We start from the raw sequence: 18564 nt of genomic DNA on the forward strand, positions 1-18564 counted from the left end.
CACAAAGACCAGCACAGCAACCACAGTTGGGTTCTGAAATGAGTAAATGTGCCTCCGTGGGGCTGATTCAGAGAAGCAGAGCCTCAGAAGTCTTCCCTAGAACTCAGTGTGCTCCAAAGGAAGGGGCTGAACCAGCTTTTTTCTGGCCTCCCCCCAGGTCGTCACAGGCATTGGTTACCTCCAGTATGGGAGAGCCAAGCCTTTCCCTTTATATTTTCTGATGGGACATTGCTCTTGTTTACTCTTACACAGTGGGCAGGAGAGGGGGTGGAAAGGTTGTCAACAGCACAGCGGTAGACCCTTTCCTGGCTCTCCACTGAGTGGCAGGGAAAGCAACCATCATCCCCGGTACCACTGAAACTTGGTTAGTTTGCCATGTCGGGCTATCATGTCCTCCCCCTGCTGCTTGGCTGGGTTCGGAGAGGAATGGGATGAGAGCCACCCACAGCGGGGCCATGCTCAGCCCAATCCAATGCATAGGCATCACAGGAGGGCACCCTCACGGCAGCCCAATGGGATCGGAAAAGGGCTGGGTACAGCATCAACCAGTGGGGAAAATTCCCAAGCTCTAGGCTACGGAATGCTCTCCATCCAGCTCAGGAGTGAGGAGTAACGGTAACCCCAATATGCCCCTCCAGGCCAGTGGCAGGGTATCTGGGGACATATGGGTCCCACTGCACAAGAGGCAGGAAATAACCTGCATTCAGGATAAAGGGAGAGGCATTTGGACCAAAGCAGGTGAGGTGTTTTCTTTTTGTTTTTCTCTTTCAGGACATGCCAGAAGAAAGCCACTGGTCCCCAGGATCTGGGCTCACTAAGGACAAAGGAAACAGAGTCCTCACCTTAATGCTGCTCTGGGTTCCAAAGCTCCCTCTGCAAGACCCTCTCTTCCTACTTTCTTTAAAGGAGGCTGCAGAGAGTGGAAAGAAAAGACTTCTGGGGGTCATCTCACAGCCTGTGTTCAAATCCTAGATGCGCCATTTATTAGCCATGCGCTCATGGGAAAGTTATTGCACAAGTTTGAGCCTCAGTCCTTAACTGGGAAAAGGGGGCAATAATATATATCTCAGATGATTATGTGAGACTTCATGGAGATAATTTATGGGTGAAGAGTCTTGCAAGGTGCCTGTACATCATAGGCTCTTGGGACCTGCTGGTTCCCTCCTTCTACCCTAAACCTTCCTAGATGCCTCACCCCCACCTCAGGCCTGAGGACTGGACCATGGTAAGGATACGCCCATTCCAGGGGAAGGCGAAGTTCAGGGTGGATGATTTGGGAGCAGTGAGGCCCCAAAAGGTAAAATAAGACACACACAAGAGCTTCATGGCAGGCAGGGGCCAAGAGTCCCCAAAACGGGGTCCCTGACTGTTGAGGCCATTCTTGGAACACATTCTGAAGTTCAGGCCTTCTTGCTCTTAAAAGAAGCCAAGAAGGGAGACTGAATACAAAGAAAGGTAATAAAAATGATTAAAGGAATGAGAAGGCTTGACCTATAAAGGGAGGTTAAAGGAACATAATATGTGGGACCCAGAGAACCAGGGCCTAGGAGGACATGATAACTTCCCATAAATATGTGAGACAGAGCCACATAAAAGAAGGGCAAGAATTATTTCAGGCAGCTTGGGACACCATTAAAAGAAAAAATGGCCTGAAACTAAAATAAGAGAAAGTTAAATCTGGGCCTTGGTTGGTGGGGAGGGTGGGGGCCAAGACACCTGGCTTGTTGGTGCAGAGTCATCAGGAAATGAAAGCCAGAGGTCCCAGGGCTGTTGTCCCCGTTTGGGAGAAATGGCCCGTTTGGGACCCATCTGGGCCGCTCGGGAGGTGTTCTGACTTTCCACACTGAACTGCTGTTTCCAGGCGTCCAGTTCCTGACAGGTAGGGCGCTGGCGCTGGCTGCCTGGCCGCCCCCTGCTCGTGCTCAACTTCATTTCCGAAATAAAGAGACAGGTGCATGAGCTTCCCTGGTGGCGCAGTGGATAAGAATCCGTCTGCCAATGCAGGGGACACGGGTTCGAGCCCTGGTTTGGGAAGATCCCACATGCCGCGGAGCAACTAAGCCCGTGCGCCACAACTACTGAGCCTGCGCTCTAGAGCCCGCGAGCCACAACTACTGAAGCCCACGAGCCACAACTACTGAAGCCCACGCGCCTAGGGCCTGTGCTCCGCAACAAGAGAAGCCACCGCAATGAGAAGCTCATGCACCGTAACGAAGAGTAGCCCCCGCTCGCCACAACTAGAGAAAACCTGTGCACAGCAATGAAGACCCAACAAAACCTCACATAAAATTTATCTTGCTTTTTGCCTGAAATTGACTATAAAAAGAACTTAATTACAATAAGAGGCAACTAGAACAAAACACATGGAAAGCCCATTCAATACTCATGTATTCATTCAATCAATAAATATTTATAGAGCAGTGGGAACGCACTGTGAGGTGTGATGGAGACCACAAGATGAATAAGGCCTTCTTCTCTGCCTTCAAGGAGATTGCCCTGGGTGGGAGGCAGCCACCAACAGACAGAGACACAAAAGCTCTAAGATAGGCAGAACGTGATTTATTTTAACAGAGGGGTAAACTATTAGGTAACTCAGAGGAGAAATGAATCATTCTGACAGAGAGGATCAGGAAAGCTTTCAGAGAGGAGGTGACATGTGACAAGGGCCTTGAGTAAAGGGTAGAATTTCATCAGGCATAGATGGCAGGGAAGGGCATTTCAGGCATAAGGAACACCATGGACAAAGCCATGGGGGCAGGAAAACGCTGGTTGTCTACAGGAATCGTAGTCCAGGAAAACTAGAGAACAGGGCCCCAGGATAGGGTTGGGGAAGGTGCTGAAGATGGTGAAAGGGCAGTAGGTTACAGTCAGATCACAGGAGGGCCGAAGGCATCCCAAGGATTTTGTACTTTATTTTATAAATAAGAGAAACCCTAAGAAGTTTTTGAGTGGTGAACAACAATGGCCAGGTCCGAATATTAGGGGAAAAACATGGGTTCAACGTGTAGGATAGACTCAGGAAGTGAGAGTCAGGAGGTAGGCGGAAGGCTCTCACCAGGCAAGAGGTCATTGAAGACCTGGCCAGGGCAGTGGCAGAGGCAACGGAAACTCCCAGTTTCTGTAGGATCACGTGCGTGTTATCGCAATATTGTAGCAGCACATTTCCTCAACCTATTGCTTCTGCCTAGAATGTCCTCCACCGCACCCAACGGGCTCACCTGAGAGATCAGCTCAAGCATAGCTGGCCCCCCATCCCCAAGCCCTGTCCCTATTCTGTGCTCCAATGCAGCAGGGACATTCCTACATCGAGTGCCTAGTACCACGGTTATTCATCATCTGGCCACTTGTCAACCTTCACCACCAGACTGTGAGGTCCTGAAGGGTAGGACTTTGGTCTTCTTTATCTCTGTATTCGCAGGACCTGGTCCAGACTGGGTACTCAGAAAGGGTTCTGTGATGGAAAGGATTACCCCTGAAGCACTGTGCATACAATGTCTCTCTTCCTTTCATACCCACACACATAAGCACACTCCAGTTTGGAACACGTGCAGACCAGTCCCGTGTCCAATGCTTCTCCATCCCACTCTCACTCTGAGCCCCGTCTCCCTATTTTCAGCGTTCGTTATCCTGACTAGCCTCTGTCAACCCCATTAAAATATGATGACTTTTTTGCAGCTTTCATGCAGGACTCCATATTAGGTGATTCGGGCTGAAACACAAGCTGTTTGCTGATATCAAAATGCTGCTGCTCACCTGGGGGATTAACACTGACAAAATCATTAGAAACCTGATGGAGTATCGAGGCCTCCTGAGCTTGCCGAACGCTCATTTCTCAGCCTAATGAATAACTTCCTCCTGGGCCACGGAGTTACAACCCATCCATTTCCCTGTCTTCTTCCTGGCTGGGCAGCCCAGAAACTCTAGTAAATGCCTTGGGGAAGGTTCACCCCCAGTTAGCTAGGCCACCTCCCAAGACCCCCCCAGCTAAGAACTGCCCACATGAGCTGTGGCATTTTTGTGTTGATAATAAACATCGGATTTCCACTTCCAGTTAGGAGGGGATAGTTTGAGGCAGATCAATAAACACTTCCACTGAGAACAACTAGAAATGCCAGATAAAATACAATGTTCATCAGTTTTAAGGCCTCATAGACCTGCTGGAGCAAGAGGGTTAGAGAGGATAAAATTACAGAGAGGGGAAAGTGAGGAGATGCGAACTCATGTTGCACAGTTGCTTCTAACCTGGAAGAATCTGCCATTTCTGGGCGCAGGACAAGAGGCTGAGGATGTAGGCTTTACACAGGCACAGGGCTGCTGCTGGGGTACAAAGAAGTCAGCAGAGCTTCTGGCAGTATTAGGACTGGGAAGAGAAAATTAGGGGCAGGAGGGGCCTCAAACACATGGCCAGTTTTCCCCTGAGGTCATTTACAAAATTCTGAAGCTGAATGTAACAGAAGGCCAAACAAACATAAATTAAGCAGAAAGCCTCCATGAAACAGAGTTTTTCTGCAGTATTAAGGTACTGAAAAGACAAGACTAGAATCCAGGACCTAGCAAGGAAGGGACCCGGTGAACACACCAGGCTCTCAATTAATGCTGGCTATGCCCTGGAAGAGGGGCAAATCAGACTGAACGTTATCAAAACACCACCTCACATGGACTCGATTGAGTCTTTAGTTGGATTAAGATCACTGGTTGCACTCTGTCTAGCAAAGAGTAAACCCTCTCTTGAAGATCAGAGCATCTTACAGCCTATACAACGTCCAGCATTCAATAAAAAAAAAGTATTAGGTATACCCAGAGTTAGAACCATATGACCAAAATCCAAGAGGGGCAAAAAAAAAAAAACAGAAACAGACCCACAGGTGATCTAGATATCAGAGTTCAAAGACAAGGACTCTAAATGTGATATGTTTGTTCAAAAAACAGAAAGAAAATTTACAGAATAGATTAAAATAAAGAATTTAACCAGAAAATTGGAAACTATAAAAAGAATCACCTGGAAATCTTCCAAGTGAGTCATAATAAACATCTTAAAGAACTGGAGGTTCCTTAAAGGAGCATGATAAAGTGGGAAAAGCACTGGGACCCAAGAGTAAAAAGACAAAGGCTGTGGTTCCTGGCTCTGCCTATATCTAACTAAGAGAGCCTGGGGAAGTCATTTAATTTTTCTGAGCCTTGGTTTCCACATCGGGCAAATAGGAAAATGAGACCTACTCTATGTACTTCAGGGCATCAAGAAGATAAAATTAAATAACATACATGAAAGCTCTTTATAAATCATTACACAAATGTAAGGCATCATTATTATAATAGGCTGGCATCAATTCAAAACACAGAGCTTCTGCTCCATCACCAGAAGTATTTTATGTCAATAAGCGATTAGCGTGCCCTTGACTGATGCCCATATTGTTATAAAGGGGTTTGACCAGAGGAAGCTGAGAGAAATAATAATAGAACAGCCATCTCTCAGTTACGTTGGGGTTGATTATTCACTTTGCGGATTATCCCTGGATAACTGAAATCCTAAATGAGCTTCTCCCACCGCTCAGTGCACTTTTGGATCATCCCCTTCAGTTTCCCGGATGGTGTATGCACATGGAATGCAGAGTCATTTTGATGTGTGCCTGATGGAACATAATCAACAAGGTAGATCGGAAGCAGAAACATCACAATGCCTTCCAAAGCCAACAGCACTCATGCTGGGACAGTTGGTTATTTTGATTCTCCACATCGCTGCTCTCTTCTATTAGCATATGTAATGGAGAGTAATGTGTTGGCTTTCACAGGTAAAGGTGATGCAGCCTATCCACTACCAGTAGGACATCTGAGCTTCCCTGGCATGAAAAGGACAGGCACTGTGCAGGTCTTCTGGGAAATAAAACTACTATAAGGTCAGAAGCCCAGCCCGAACAGAGCGTTTAGTCTTGCTAGGAAGATGTCATACGCCTAAATAATTATAGTACCAGGTATAAGTGATTTAAGTACCATAAGAGTAACAGAAATACAGAAATTTGTGCAAAAGCTCATTTGGTATTGAGTTGATCATAGACTTCAGGACCAAGGTGGCAATAGAGTTTAACCTTGAAAGACAGCAAAACTGGAAATGATCCAAGGGGAGGGGAGATTATGAGCAAAGACACAGAGCTGAAAAAAATGCAGCATAGGTACAAGGAATTCAGTTCGATGGAGGTCCCTATCAAGAAGAATTTTTTAAAAAGTAACAACATTTATGAAGCATTTCTTATGTGTCATGTTTTTTTTTTTTTTTTTTTTTTTTTTGCGGTACGCAGGCCTCTGACTGCTGCGGCCTCTCCTGTTGCAGAGCACAGGCTCCGGACGCGCAGGCTCAGCGGCCATGGCTCATGGGCCCAGCCGCTCCGTGGCATGCGGGATCCTCCCGGACCGGGGCACGAACCCGCGTCCCCCGCATCAGCAGGCAGACTCTCAACCACTGCGCCACCAGGGAAGCCCTGTGTCATGTATTTTATATACATTGTCTCAACTGGTCTCGAAAACGCTCCTCTGATGTAGATATTATTCATCTCACTTTAGAGGTAAACAGACTCGTAAGCAAATTAATTTACTCAAGACCCATCAGCTGACAAGTGCACGGTAGGATTCAAGTCCAAGACTGTTTGGCTCTAAAGCCCACACACTTGCTGCCTCTGAGGGTAGCATAACTGACCCTCAGCCTGAATGGTTCTATCACACATGGGGGACCTCCCACATACAGCTGACATGGAAGTTGTTCACATCGAGATGGTAGTCACAGCCACAGAGTGGACAAGACAGCCCAGAAAGGGTGAGGGAAGAGGAAAGGGCTCAGGGAAGAAGAGTCAGAAAAAGAGATGAAGAAGTAGTTAGGAGTAGAAGAATGGGGAAGACTAATGGAAACGAAGGTCAAGAGAAAGTTTCAAACAGGAAGTGGTCATCAAAACTATAACTGCTGCACAGAGGTAAAGGAGGTTGAGAGGATGAAGACCAAGAAAACGCCATTTGGTTGGTGGTCTTGAAAAGAATGATTTTAATGGCAAGAAGAGTGCCTACATCCAGGTGTATGCATGGTGAATAGCTGGCCTGACCCAGGGACACGGGCCACAGCTGGAGTTGAGCTTTCAAAACTGCCCTGATGGCAGGAAAGTCATCATCTGAGGGTACCTGTTAAAAATATGAATTTCCAGGTCTCAACCCAGCCCCACCAGTTGGAATCTCCAGGGAGGAGGGCCCGGGAAGTGGCCCAGAAGCTTCTTTTATTTTAAAAAAAATTTTTTGATTTATTATTTATTTATAAATTTATTTATTTTATTTATTTATTTTTGGCTGAGTTGGGTCTTTGTTGCTGGGCGCGGGCTTTCTCTAGTTGTGGCGAGCAGGGGCTTTCTCTAGTTGTGGCGAGCAGGGGCTACTCTCCGTTGCAGTGCGCGGGTTTCTCGTAGCGGTGGCTTCTCTTGTTGTGGAGCACGGGCTTTAGAGCGCAGGCTCAGTAGTTGTGGCGCACGGGCTTAGCTGCTCCGCGGCATGTGGGATCTTCCCCGGGCCAGGGCTCGAACCCATGTCCCCTGCATTGGCAGGCGGATTCTTAACCACTGTGCCACCAAGGAAGCCCCCGGAAGGTTCTTAAATCACCAGCGCTAGATTAGTGTTTCTCAAACTTTAATGAACCGGAGAATCACCTGGGTGGTTGGCTAAATTGTAGATACTGATTTTATAGGTCTGGGATAGGGCTTGAGATGCGGCATTTTAACATACTCCCAGGTGATTTCAATGCTGCTGGTCTGAGGACCATAATTTTAATGACAAAGGACTAAACCAAAACTTACTCATCTCAGAGAGGTGGGTGCCAACACCTGTTCTTCTTGGCACCTTCTGTTTTTACCACCTGCGGACCGTGCTCCTGGCTCCTTTCCACACTCACCGATAGATGGCAGCAGATCTAAATGTCATCGTCCACAGAAGTACAGGCTCAGAGATTCCATTTCACTCCATCTGACCTCCTGTATACCCTAAAAAGCACCCTTCATTCACTTCCCCAAGACAGGCAATTGGATCAGATGAGCACAGAAAAGCTTCCCTTGATGACTTTGGTACAGAGAAAGTGAGATCTCCCTTTACTAGGCTCCTATACCATATATTATCTGCACCTTTCATTGGGCACTTAAATATGTTTTGCCTTACTACAGTTATTAAGTTGTCTTACACTGTCATTCAATTTTTCATATGTGTTAGTATTGTCTCCACAAGCCCTTGGAGGTCAGGAATCAAATTCTATCCTTTTTCTTCTTAAGATTGACTATGAATGAGAGAATGAATCCATCAATCATCAATTAAATCAAATGTATATTCTATTTGTTGCATTCTGCTTTCTCCCAGAAAAAAAAAGAAAAAAGAAAAAAAAGGCTTACCAGAAAGTGTTAATGGTCTGGAAAAGTTTTGCGCTTATTTGCAAGTCTGTGTTCATGATTTATCCCTTGAGAATCTTCTAACACATCACTAGGAAAAACTTTTCCTAGCCTGGCAACTGGACACTCCAGGGCTAGTGTTTGCTTTATCTAGGATGGAGTGTGAGGTCACATTGGACTGACATGGTGTCAGCCAGTCTACCAAGAGACATGCTGATCTTTCAAAAACATTCCCTATTTTTCTATAGCTAGTCTACCATCATTGGCCAATATGCCCCCCAGACATAAAATTCAGTTTTCCATTCTTACTTGCCAATTAAAATATTTTGCCTGGTTAAGTCTTTAGATACTTCAATCTTGCCGCTTACTGTGGATTCACTAAGACTATGTCTACTTTGCCAAATGGTGTCTTTCTTGAGTAATGTTTTTGAGTAAACATTTTAGGTTGCTCAGTCCTAGATTCTCCATACCGTTCTCTCCCTAGAAGGCTGCCTGATCCCGTGGCTCAGGATCCCACTTACATGCCAGTGACTCCCCTCTTTATCTAACCGTCCAAGACCTCTCTTCTGAGGTCTACTGTCTTATAACCATTTGACTGCCTGACATCTCGACTTGGATATCTCACAGTTCCTAACCTCCCCTTCCCCCAACCCCAAACCCAAGGCTGCTCCTCTTCCATTCTTCCCCTTTTTAATAAATGACACCTCTATGGGCTTCCCTGGTGGCGCAGTGGTTGAGAGTCCGCCTGCCGATGCAGGGGACACAGGTTCGTGCCCCGGTCCGGGAAGATCCCACATGCCGCGGAGCGGCTGGGCCCGTGAGCCATGCATGGCCACTGAGCCTGCGCGTCCTGAGCCTGTGCTCCGTAACAGGAGAGGCCACAACAGTGAGAGGCCCACGTACTGCAAAAAAAATAAATAAATAATAAAATAAAATAAAATAAATGACACCTCTGGCCACCTAGCTGGTCAAGCCAGAAACCTGGTCATTCTAACCTTCCTTCATCCTCCACATCCAATTTATTACCAAGACTGATCAATTCAACTTCAAAAAGATCCGTTTACTTCTCACCATCCCATTTTTTGAGTTTTCAAAAAACTTTTTGAGCACTCATTTGTACCCTCAACAATTTAGAGTGCCCACTCTATAGTGATCAAAGCTCTCAGAAGAGCACAGCAAGTTCAGGAAAGACCCATAAGCAAACCTGCTAGGATAAAGGTGTTCCTAAGACATAATGACCCAAGAGAGTGTGAACAGTAAGAGGGAGGGGAAAACGGTGCCCGGCAACACTTCATGGGGAACAGGACATTTAAACTGGGTTTTAGAGAATGAGTAGGGATTCATCAGGCAGTTGCATGGACAAAGTCCTTCTGGGTATGGTGACAGGTAAAGTATGACATGTTCAGGGAATCCAGCAGAGCAGAGTCGGGAGGGTAGGTGGAGATGTGACTGGTGAGACGGGCAGGGGCTAGATCACATGGGGTGCTGTTATGGACCGAACTAGGTTTCCCTAAAATTCATATGTTGAAACCTAAGCCCCCTGTACCTCAGATTGTGACTATATTTGGAGATAATATCCTTTAAAGAGGTGACTGAGTTACAATGAAGTCATTAGGGCGGGTCTTAATCCAATCTGACCAGTGTCCTTACAAGAAAAGGAAATGTGGACACACAGAGAGAACACCAGAAGGGCATGTGCACAGAGAAAAGACCACATGAGGAAATGGTGAGAAGGCAGCCGTCTGCAAGCCAAGGAGAGAGGGCTCAGGAGAAACCAAACCCACCAGCAGCTTGATGTTGGACTTCCAGCCTCCGGAACTGTGAGAAAATTAAGTTCTGTTGTTTAAGCCACACAGTATGTTGGCATGGAAGCCCTAGCAAATGAATACAGGCGCTATATGCAACTGAGTTTGAACCTGGAGGTTATAGGTGACTGGGGAAGGGTTTAAGCAGGGAAAAGACTCTTTATCCATCCATCCCTCACTCCACATATGCGATGTGGAAGCTGCCTCAGGCACTAGAAGTACAGGTCAAAGAAGCCCTATCTGCAGAAATGATACTTTAGCCTGGGATGAGAAAAAGGGGGCGGGGATGTCAAATTATGGTCTAGACAAAGTATGTGTGAGGCCCTAAGACAGGAAGGCTCTGGGCACATTCAGGAACCTAACATTAGACCAGTGTGGGCAGAGCTGGGTGAGAGAGACGAACTCTAAGAGATGCAGACGGAGGGGTCAAGGCCAGATCATGCTGGGCTTCAAAGGCCTCATAAGCAAGTGTGTCCCTTCTCTGGAGAATTCCCCTCTGGGCCCAGGCCAACTCCCCGATGGGGGCAGAAGCTGAGGCCACTTCCCTTCCACTGAGCAGCTGGGGAGGCTCTCCCCGCTTGCCCGTCTGGCTGCCCATCAGCCGCCAAGGTGACACCACCAAATGCATTTCTTCCCAGCCAGGGCGCTGAGAGACACAGGATTTGCATTTCAATTTGACTTTATTCAGATGATTCCAGCCAAAGCTTGGAAATCACTCCCCTTGTCATTCTCTCACCAGTTCTGTTTTCCTTTTTTTCCTCCCTCCACCCCACGGAGGGCTCCTTTTTCCTTGACATCCTGCTCCTGGATGCTGAGAAAAGTCATCCTTAACAGCAGTTTTATTGCCAGGTCATACGAACACAATGAAGGAAATCACTGTTAATTTTTATGAATTATCTCATCATCTGCAACTGATTAACAGCTGCAGAAAGAGCAGGAATTCTGTCTCCCCTCGGACAGCCTTTACCTGGAGCACGCTTCCCAGCCGCCCTACTCTTGCTGTCAGGAGGGTCCTCTGCTGGAGAAGGGCACTTCCTCTCCAGCAGCCTGCCACCTCCACAGCCCCCAGCCCCAATTCTGCGCTTTCTGGCCCGCCCCAGCCTGGGCAGGCAGCGGGGGGCGGGGGCTGACCCTTTCCACTCAGCAGTCGCTGGGCCACCTGTGATGCAGATGATTTAGGTTAGCTGGAAACTTTATTAAAATCCAATCTAAGTGGGCCGCCGCTGCCCTGTTCTCATTACCCTCTCTCTGCAAAATCAGGCCTTGGCCCCTGTGCCTCTCCGAATGTGTCTACAAAACTGAGTGAACAGGCAGCCAACAGCTAAATGGCACTTAATCAGGGTATAATCTAAACCCAGGTGGACAGTAAATACTTAGGGGGGCAGAGGGAAGAGAGCAAGGGAAGAGAAAACAACGGAGGAGAAGGACAGGAGGACGCGCAAATGCATCTGTTGCAGCCTCCAGAGAGAGGAACTGCCGGGAAACACAGAATCCCGGGCTAGACAGGGTCCGGAGGACCACAGCTGGAGAAACGGGGGCCCAGAGGGGTGACGTGACCCCTTAACATTCAACAGCTCGCGAAGCCTGGGGCTCATTCTCCTCCTGGGCTTCCCTCCCGAGCCCTGAGCTTCTCCGGTCCCGGTTCCTGCCCGCGCCGGCTTCTGCCCCCAGTCCCTCTCTATCTTCCACCACCTAACCGCGTCCCTTCTTACGGCTGTCTGAGGAGCCTCTCCTCAGACACCCTGGCATGTGGCCAAACCCCAGGCGGCTGCCGGTTGCGTCTGCAGAGATGAAGGGAAGGGCACGGAGGGATGGGGGTGAAAGGGTGCGAGGCCGGCCCACCCCAGCGTGGGGCAGTGCCTCCCCGGGGGGGAGTTGGGCATCAGATCCACTTCGGGCAGGGGGTCCCTGTGATGCTGGCCCGAGCACGCAATCCTCCTTCTAAAGGTAAGATGCTCCAACAGTGTGTCTGCTAGAACTGAAAAGGCCAGAGGCTGTACGTCATGTTACAGGGAGGAGAGGGGCACTGGGAGGATGTTCTGGAAGTTTACTTTTTGCACCCGGCCTGCGTCTCTTTCTCCTCCTTTCTAAACTCTGAGACACACAGCCAGCTAACATCTTCCCTCCTTCCCCCGCCAGAATGTTCCAGGCCCCTTGCCGTTCTATTTCAGTATGTGTAACCTAGCTCCTGTAGTCCCTGCTTCCTGCCCCAGGGGCCCCATTTTCAAAGCCATTGGGTATATAGTCCTGAGGGGAACAAACACCTTCTCCATGGTAGCCCAAGGTAAGAACTGAGTCATTCATTCATTCATTCATTCATTCATCCCACCAATGTTTACTGAAAACCTGCTATGAGCAAGGCTGGGGGAGTGACAGGTAGTAAGACGTGGTCTTGGCCCCCAGAGAAACCAGCGCCTGAACAAACACTCGTCACTATGTCACGTGGGCTGAGGGCTGAGGTGGAGCCGGCTGCCCACACCGTGCTGTGGGAGCGGGAAAGGGCAGAGAGCCCTGTGAGTGGGGAAGGAAGGGACAGTCAGGGAAGTTTTCTTAGAGGAACAGCGAGGCCTTGAATGATGAAGAAAATTCTGCAGGGCACGTAAGGTGAGCAGTATTCCAGGCGGATGGAGCAAAGGTCCAGAGATTGGAGAGGCAGGGGCGTTCCGGGGACGCCAGTGTGTCTGGAGGGCAGGATGCCCACTGGTGAGCGTTTACAGGGCAGGGATGGGAATGGGGACGTGATGATGATGGGGCTGTCTAGATGGTCTGCAGCCTGCCTGCAAAGGCTTCAGATGCCCTGGAAAGGAGCTTGAGGTTCCTTCTAGAAAGACGAGCTGGGCAAGAGGGAGGAAGTGAGAGGTGAAAGGGAGAGCACCCAGGGGCTCCGAGGGGCTGTGGTGGGACAGGTTCTCCTGTGGTGGGATACGGCTTCCCATCCTTGGGCACCAGGGCCCAGAAGTGCCCAGGCCTCTACCGCCTCCACCTTCAGATGCCCTGGCTGCCCCACTCTGGGGCTTGGGAGGGGAGGTCCCATCGTCCGAGAAACCTTTACTCAACATCCTGAAACCCTCATTCCCCGCCCCACCCAGTGGCCTGCTCCAGGTGTGTCCCAGGTGGCTCTGGGTGGAGCATGCCCTGGGGACTGCTGGCAGCTCATCCCCGAGCAGGTTGTAAAGCACTCAGAAAGCACAAAGGAAGCCAAGAACTCCAGTCTCCACATGCTTTTCAGGCCTCAGGGACAAGTTTTCCATTCTTTTCCTGGGCTCTTTACTCAAAAAGTTAAGCTTATGCAAGAGGAGAGGACACTGGTTTTGAAGTAGGCAGGACAGTATCATGGGCATACAGCTGCCAGAGGTTTTGATGCCAGCTCCGGACACACCAGCTGTGTGACCCTGGGTAACTTATTTAACTCTCTGAGCCTCAGTTTTCTCATCTGTAAAACAGACACGATGGCAGCATTCAACGACTTTGAACAGCGTGGTCCCTGGCACATAACAAATATTACTTAATAAATGTTGCTGTTATTATAAGTCTAGATATTTCTGACCCCCAAAGCCCCAACTCTTACTTTATACTCTTCTTTCCCTTTTTTTTAGGGTGTTCTCTCCAACTCCCATCCCCACTCCCTCTATACCAAAGGACTGCTCCTTTTTTAAAAAAAAATACTCCTGGGGCTTCCCTGGTGGTCCAGTGGTTAACACTCCACGCTTCCACTGCGTGGGGTGTGGGTTTGATCCCTGGTTGGGGAACTAAGAGCCCGCATGCTGCGGGGCACGGCCAAAAAATAATAATAATAAAAATTAAAAGTACTCCCAGCAGAGCCTGTCACCTGGTCTTCAGGACCACCTGCCAAGCCCCCTTCTCTCTCAGTCCCCTGGGGCTTTGTGCTGATCTTACAACGCAGGGACTCTCCGGGTCCCTCTCCTAGGCACCTTCCTGGGAGAGAAGCACCCAGTACGTTTAACAGGGCAGAATAAACAGCAATAATAATATATGTTGAGGCATTAGCCACATAAGTAATCAAAGATCACCGCCATATGATTCCTGGTTAAACACCATTTGGAACCTAATAAACAAGTGGCTGTAAATACAGGCAGCGAGCAGATTCGTCCCCCCTGAGCGGCGCAGCCTCTGCTCTTATTTTTAGCCCAAAGGTGCCTTCAGCGCTACTCTTGTGGTTCAATTTTAAGTTAATTTCTCTGTCAAATGTCTGCAAAGGAAACCGGCAAGGGCAGGGGGCAATGAGCGGGGCTCAGGTGCGGCGTCTGCCTTCTGCTCTCTAAAGAAATCAAGGCGTCCCAGGGGTCTTGGGTAGAACTCGTTCATACCCACCTTCTCCCCACTCCTCCCAGGGGCTCCGCGGAGGGGAGCACAGTAGGGGTTAAGGATGGGGAGTGCCTAGTGTGGCGGACAGAGCACGGGCTTGGGGCCAAAGAAATCTGGGTTCAAATCCAGGGTCTTGGGGCTTCCCTGGTGGTGCAGTGGTTAAGAATCCACCTGCCAACGCAGGGGACCTGGGTTCAAGCCCTGGTCCGGGAAGATCCCACATGCCACGAAGCAACTAAGGCCATGCTCCACGACTACTGAGACTGCGCTCTAGAGCCATGAGCCACAACAACTGAGCCCACATGCCACAACTACTGAAGCCCGCACGCCTAGAGCCTGTGCTCCACAACAAGAGAAGCCATCACAATGAGAAGCCTGCCCACTGCAACAAAGACCCAATGAAGCCAAAAATAAGTAAATAAAATAAATTTATAAAAAAAAAAATCCAGGGTCTTCCATGTTCTGCATGGGTGACCTCAGTCTCTCCAGGCCTCGGTTTCTGTACCTACAGACCAGACATTATCAAACCTACCTCTGAAGATCGTTGTAAAAATTAAATGATGTAATTTATAGACAGTGATGGGCACATATTAGGTGCTCAGTACACATGAATGCCATTCCATCCCCTGTGATACGGTCCTTGAAAGTGATGGTCCCCCACCCTCTCATTAGATGGAAACAGGCAACATATCAAGAAGGTAAAAGAAGCCCAAAGTGCCAACGTGCCCATGGTGCCCGGACCACAGTCATCATTGCTTAACTCTGGAGCTGGCCGGTTGGCATTCAATGCTTCCCTGCTTTGTGCTCTCCTGGAGCTCCTTCATGTCTGAGTTTTGCCTTTTCGCATTAGAACATTAACAACAAAATATACTGTTTCCAGTATTTCCCACAGACCCTGGCCCGCTGCAGGGCGCTGTCAGCGTTAAATAAGGACCAATGGACAGAGGAACAAAGTTGGACCAGCCCTAAAGCCCAGGTCTCCTAATTCCTTACTCATAGCAATACCTTCCTATATCACATGCCTTCCTAAAACACAAGAGGATCTGTTCCTTTCTGGAAGGATGACAAGCAGAGTAACAGACAGTTTGCTGTGACTCTGGGGGGACATTATTCTTTCTAGGCGCCACGGCAGGAAATAAACACATCACTCCAAGCCAAACCCAGCAGAGCCCACGTGACATGGCTTCAGATAACATTCTGCTTGTAGGTTACTCCTTTAGAGGCCTGACATGTTAAATCAACGTGATGAAGTGCTTCCCGTTACACAGTCCCTTTCCAGCTCTCTCTCTCCTGTGGCACAGTCTCAGTCACAGTCATGTGGCCGTCCTGTCGGGGTCCCTCTACCCATCGAGGGAACGCATTGGCTTCAGGGCTCTGGGCTTGTCTGCTTCTCATGCAAAAGATTGACCTTAACAGGAGTCAGGCAATCAGATCAAGGGTTGGGCTGGGGCCAGTTTCCAAGTGCACGCACAGTCCCCTGCACACAGCACTGCTCCAGAGAATGAGTTCAAGAGGCTCAGGCTCCTATTTTGGGAGCCATCCAAACAGAGGAACAGAATAATGGTCCCCAAAGATGTCCACGTCTTAATCCCCGGAATCTGCCACGATTCTTCCATGGCAAAACGGACTTTGCAGAGGTCATTAAGGTTACAGACCTTGAGATGGGGGGATTATCCCGGATTATCCCAGCAGGCTCAATACAATCTCATGAGTTCTCAAAATCAGAGAACCTTTTGTGGCTGAGGTCAGGGAGCTGTGATCTGAGTATGACATGATCCTGAGCTTTGAGGATGGAAGAAGGGGGCCGTGAGCAAAGGGATGCTGCAGACTCTAGAAGCTGGGAACAGCCTCAGCTGACAGCCAGTAATAAAGTAAGAACCTCGATTTTATAACTGCAAGGAATTGAATCCTGCCAGCAACCAAAATGAGCAGGAAATGGATTCTCCCCTAGAGCCTCCAGAAAGGATCACAGCCCTGCTGACATCTTAGTTTTAGCCCATCAAGACCCATGCTGGACTTCTGACCGTAAATTAATAAATTTATCTGGATTAAAACACGAAGCCTGTGGTAAGTTGTTATGGCAGCAGTAGAAAATTGTAGTAATAGTAATTATAATAGAACTACTGATAATAACTATTATTTATTGGCCTCTTACTAATTATCAGGTACTGTGCTAGCTGTTTTGCATACATTATCATACCTAAACCTCAACAGACAGGGTGAGTATTATTACCCCCATTTTATAGTAGCAAACAGAGGCCAAATAATTTGCCCAGGGTCACATGCTGAAACTATAATTCATTTCCAAGTCTGTGTGTCAATAAAGTCCAATCCCACCCTACTACCCTGTGGTGCCACCCGGAATTATGCTTTGCCATAATGTTGGGCAAACTACTATTTTTGCAAGAAACAAAAGAAAGGGAACTGATATTTATTAAATATTACTAGAGGCTACACACCATGTATGGTACTTTACATATCTCCTTTCAATTAACACGATAAACTCCTGCATGCTAAAGTGTTATCTCCAGCTTACAGACGGGAAACTGAGCATGAGAAAGGTTGAATAATTTGCCTGAAGGAACGTGGCTAAGAAGGGAGAGTCATACCCGTGGATTTTGAATCCGAGGCTTCCTTGTCCATAATGCCTAGGATATGAAGACTTGAATGTGATGTCCAAGCTCCCCCAGGTGGCCATCCTCATGGCTTCATGGTAAGATAGGCACTGGATGGAGACCCAAGAGGGAGCCCCGCCCAGGCTCTAACCACAAGCCAAAGGCAACAGGTCCCGCACATCCCACAAGAGGGTGGCCCTGTCCAGCGGCCAGTACTGCTCTCTGCGAGATCATTCCTGGGCAGATGAGGAAGAAGTTGATTAAATAAAGGGAGAGCTCCAATGGGGGCAATCCATAGATACTCACACGCTATTTCAACTCCACCGAGTCCGCTCATTTGCACTTCACAACTAAATTCCTTTAGCTCTCAAGGTTTTCCCAACTGGCTCTAAAGGGGAAATTGGCATTCAACCATCATTAGAGGTAAAGATCCCTTTAGGTTCAGGAACTCCAAGGGCTCTGGGGAGAGTAGGGAAAATTCCCTACAGATGGCCATCGGAAAGCGCTCCCCTTCCCTGTCCGCTGGCCCGAGGCTGCCTGGTGGCCAGCTACTGCTACTCTGTTCCCACCCAGGCCTCTTTGGAACGAGTCCTTAGCAGAGCTTCCTGCTGAGGCCCCCAGGCCTATCCACTTCCCTTTTCTGTCATCTCAGAGAAAATCCCTCTTCTTTCATCTGTGAGCTGAAAGCTCAGTCTCACGTGGTTAGATCCCTGCCACTGGGGGAAATTTATGAGTGTTGCCAGCAAAGTGGCATTCCCTCCCCTGCCAGTGTCACTCCCTGCTTGAAAGACCATGTACTATAAAGGGTGGGAAAGCACATCTCGGAAGAAGCCACAGGGGTGACACAACCTAGGGAACCTCCCAGCACCCGACTCCTTAACACAGGTACCTTCAGACATGGGGGCAACCTGCTGCCTGCTTTCAAAGAGTGGCATCAGGTCTGGGGTTGAGAGCAAAGTCAGCCTGAGAAGAGCCGGAGCAGGAGGTGTGAGGGCGCATCTCACAGGATGTAGATGGAGACCTAGATGGGCTTTCTTTAGCCAAAAGACGGGTCAGCCGGGGCTTGGCGGGCATGGGTCTGACCGGGGGTTCTGAACCTGGAGGCCAGATCCCATCAGGCCGGAGCAGGTGCCTGTGCTGGACTGGAAGCAGATGAGGGGAGTGCCTACCTCTGATTTGGGGACACATCCTACCTGGGAAGGAGAAAAGAGAAAACCCATTCAGAGGAGGGTGACCAGGATGACAAGTGGAATCCAAATGCTGAGAGGGAAGGAACAGTCAGATGAATCTGTGAAACGAAGAAGATGCTGGGGGCTGTGAAATGACAGCGCTTCGGACCTCGGACACGCCGTCCGAGGGAAGAGCGCAAGGCCTGTTCTGTAGGCTCCCGAGGGACAGGCGGAGCTAGGACAGTAG

At 48.9% G+C, this 18564-nt stretch overlaps 1 protein-coding gene across 1 annotated transcript in view; it reads right to left on the bottom strand.

The window, feature by feature from the left end:
* The window catches only part of GRIK4 (glutamate ionotropic receptor kainate type subunit 4), a 315159-nt gene that overhangs the window by 285853 nt on the left and 10742 nt on the right, over nt 1-18564 (bottom strand). The gene's annotated exons all lie outside the window — the stretch shown is intronic.

Source organism: Phocoena phocoena, chromosome 8 (assembly GCF_963924675.1).
Source record: "Phocoena phocoena chromosome 8, mPhoPho1.1, whole genome shotgun sequence".
In the NCBI taxonomy this organism is placed as follows: Eukaryota; Metazoa; Chordata; class Mammalia; order Artiodactyla; family Phocoenidae; genus Phocoena; species Phocoena phocoena.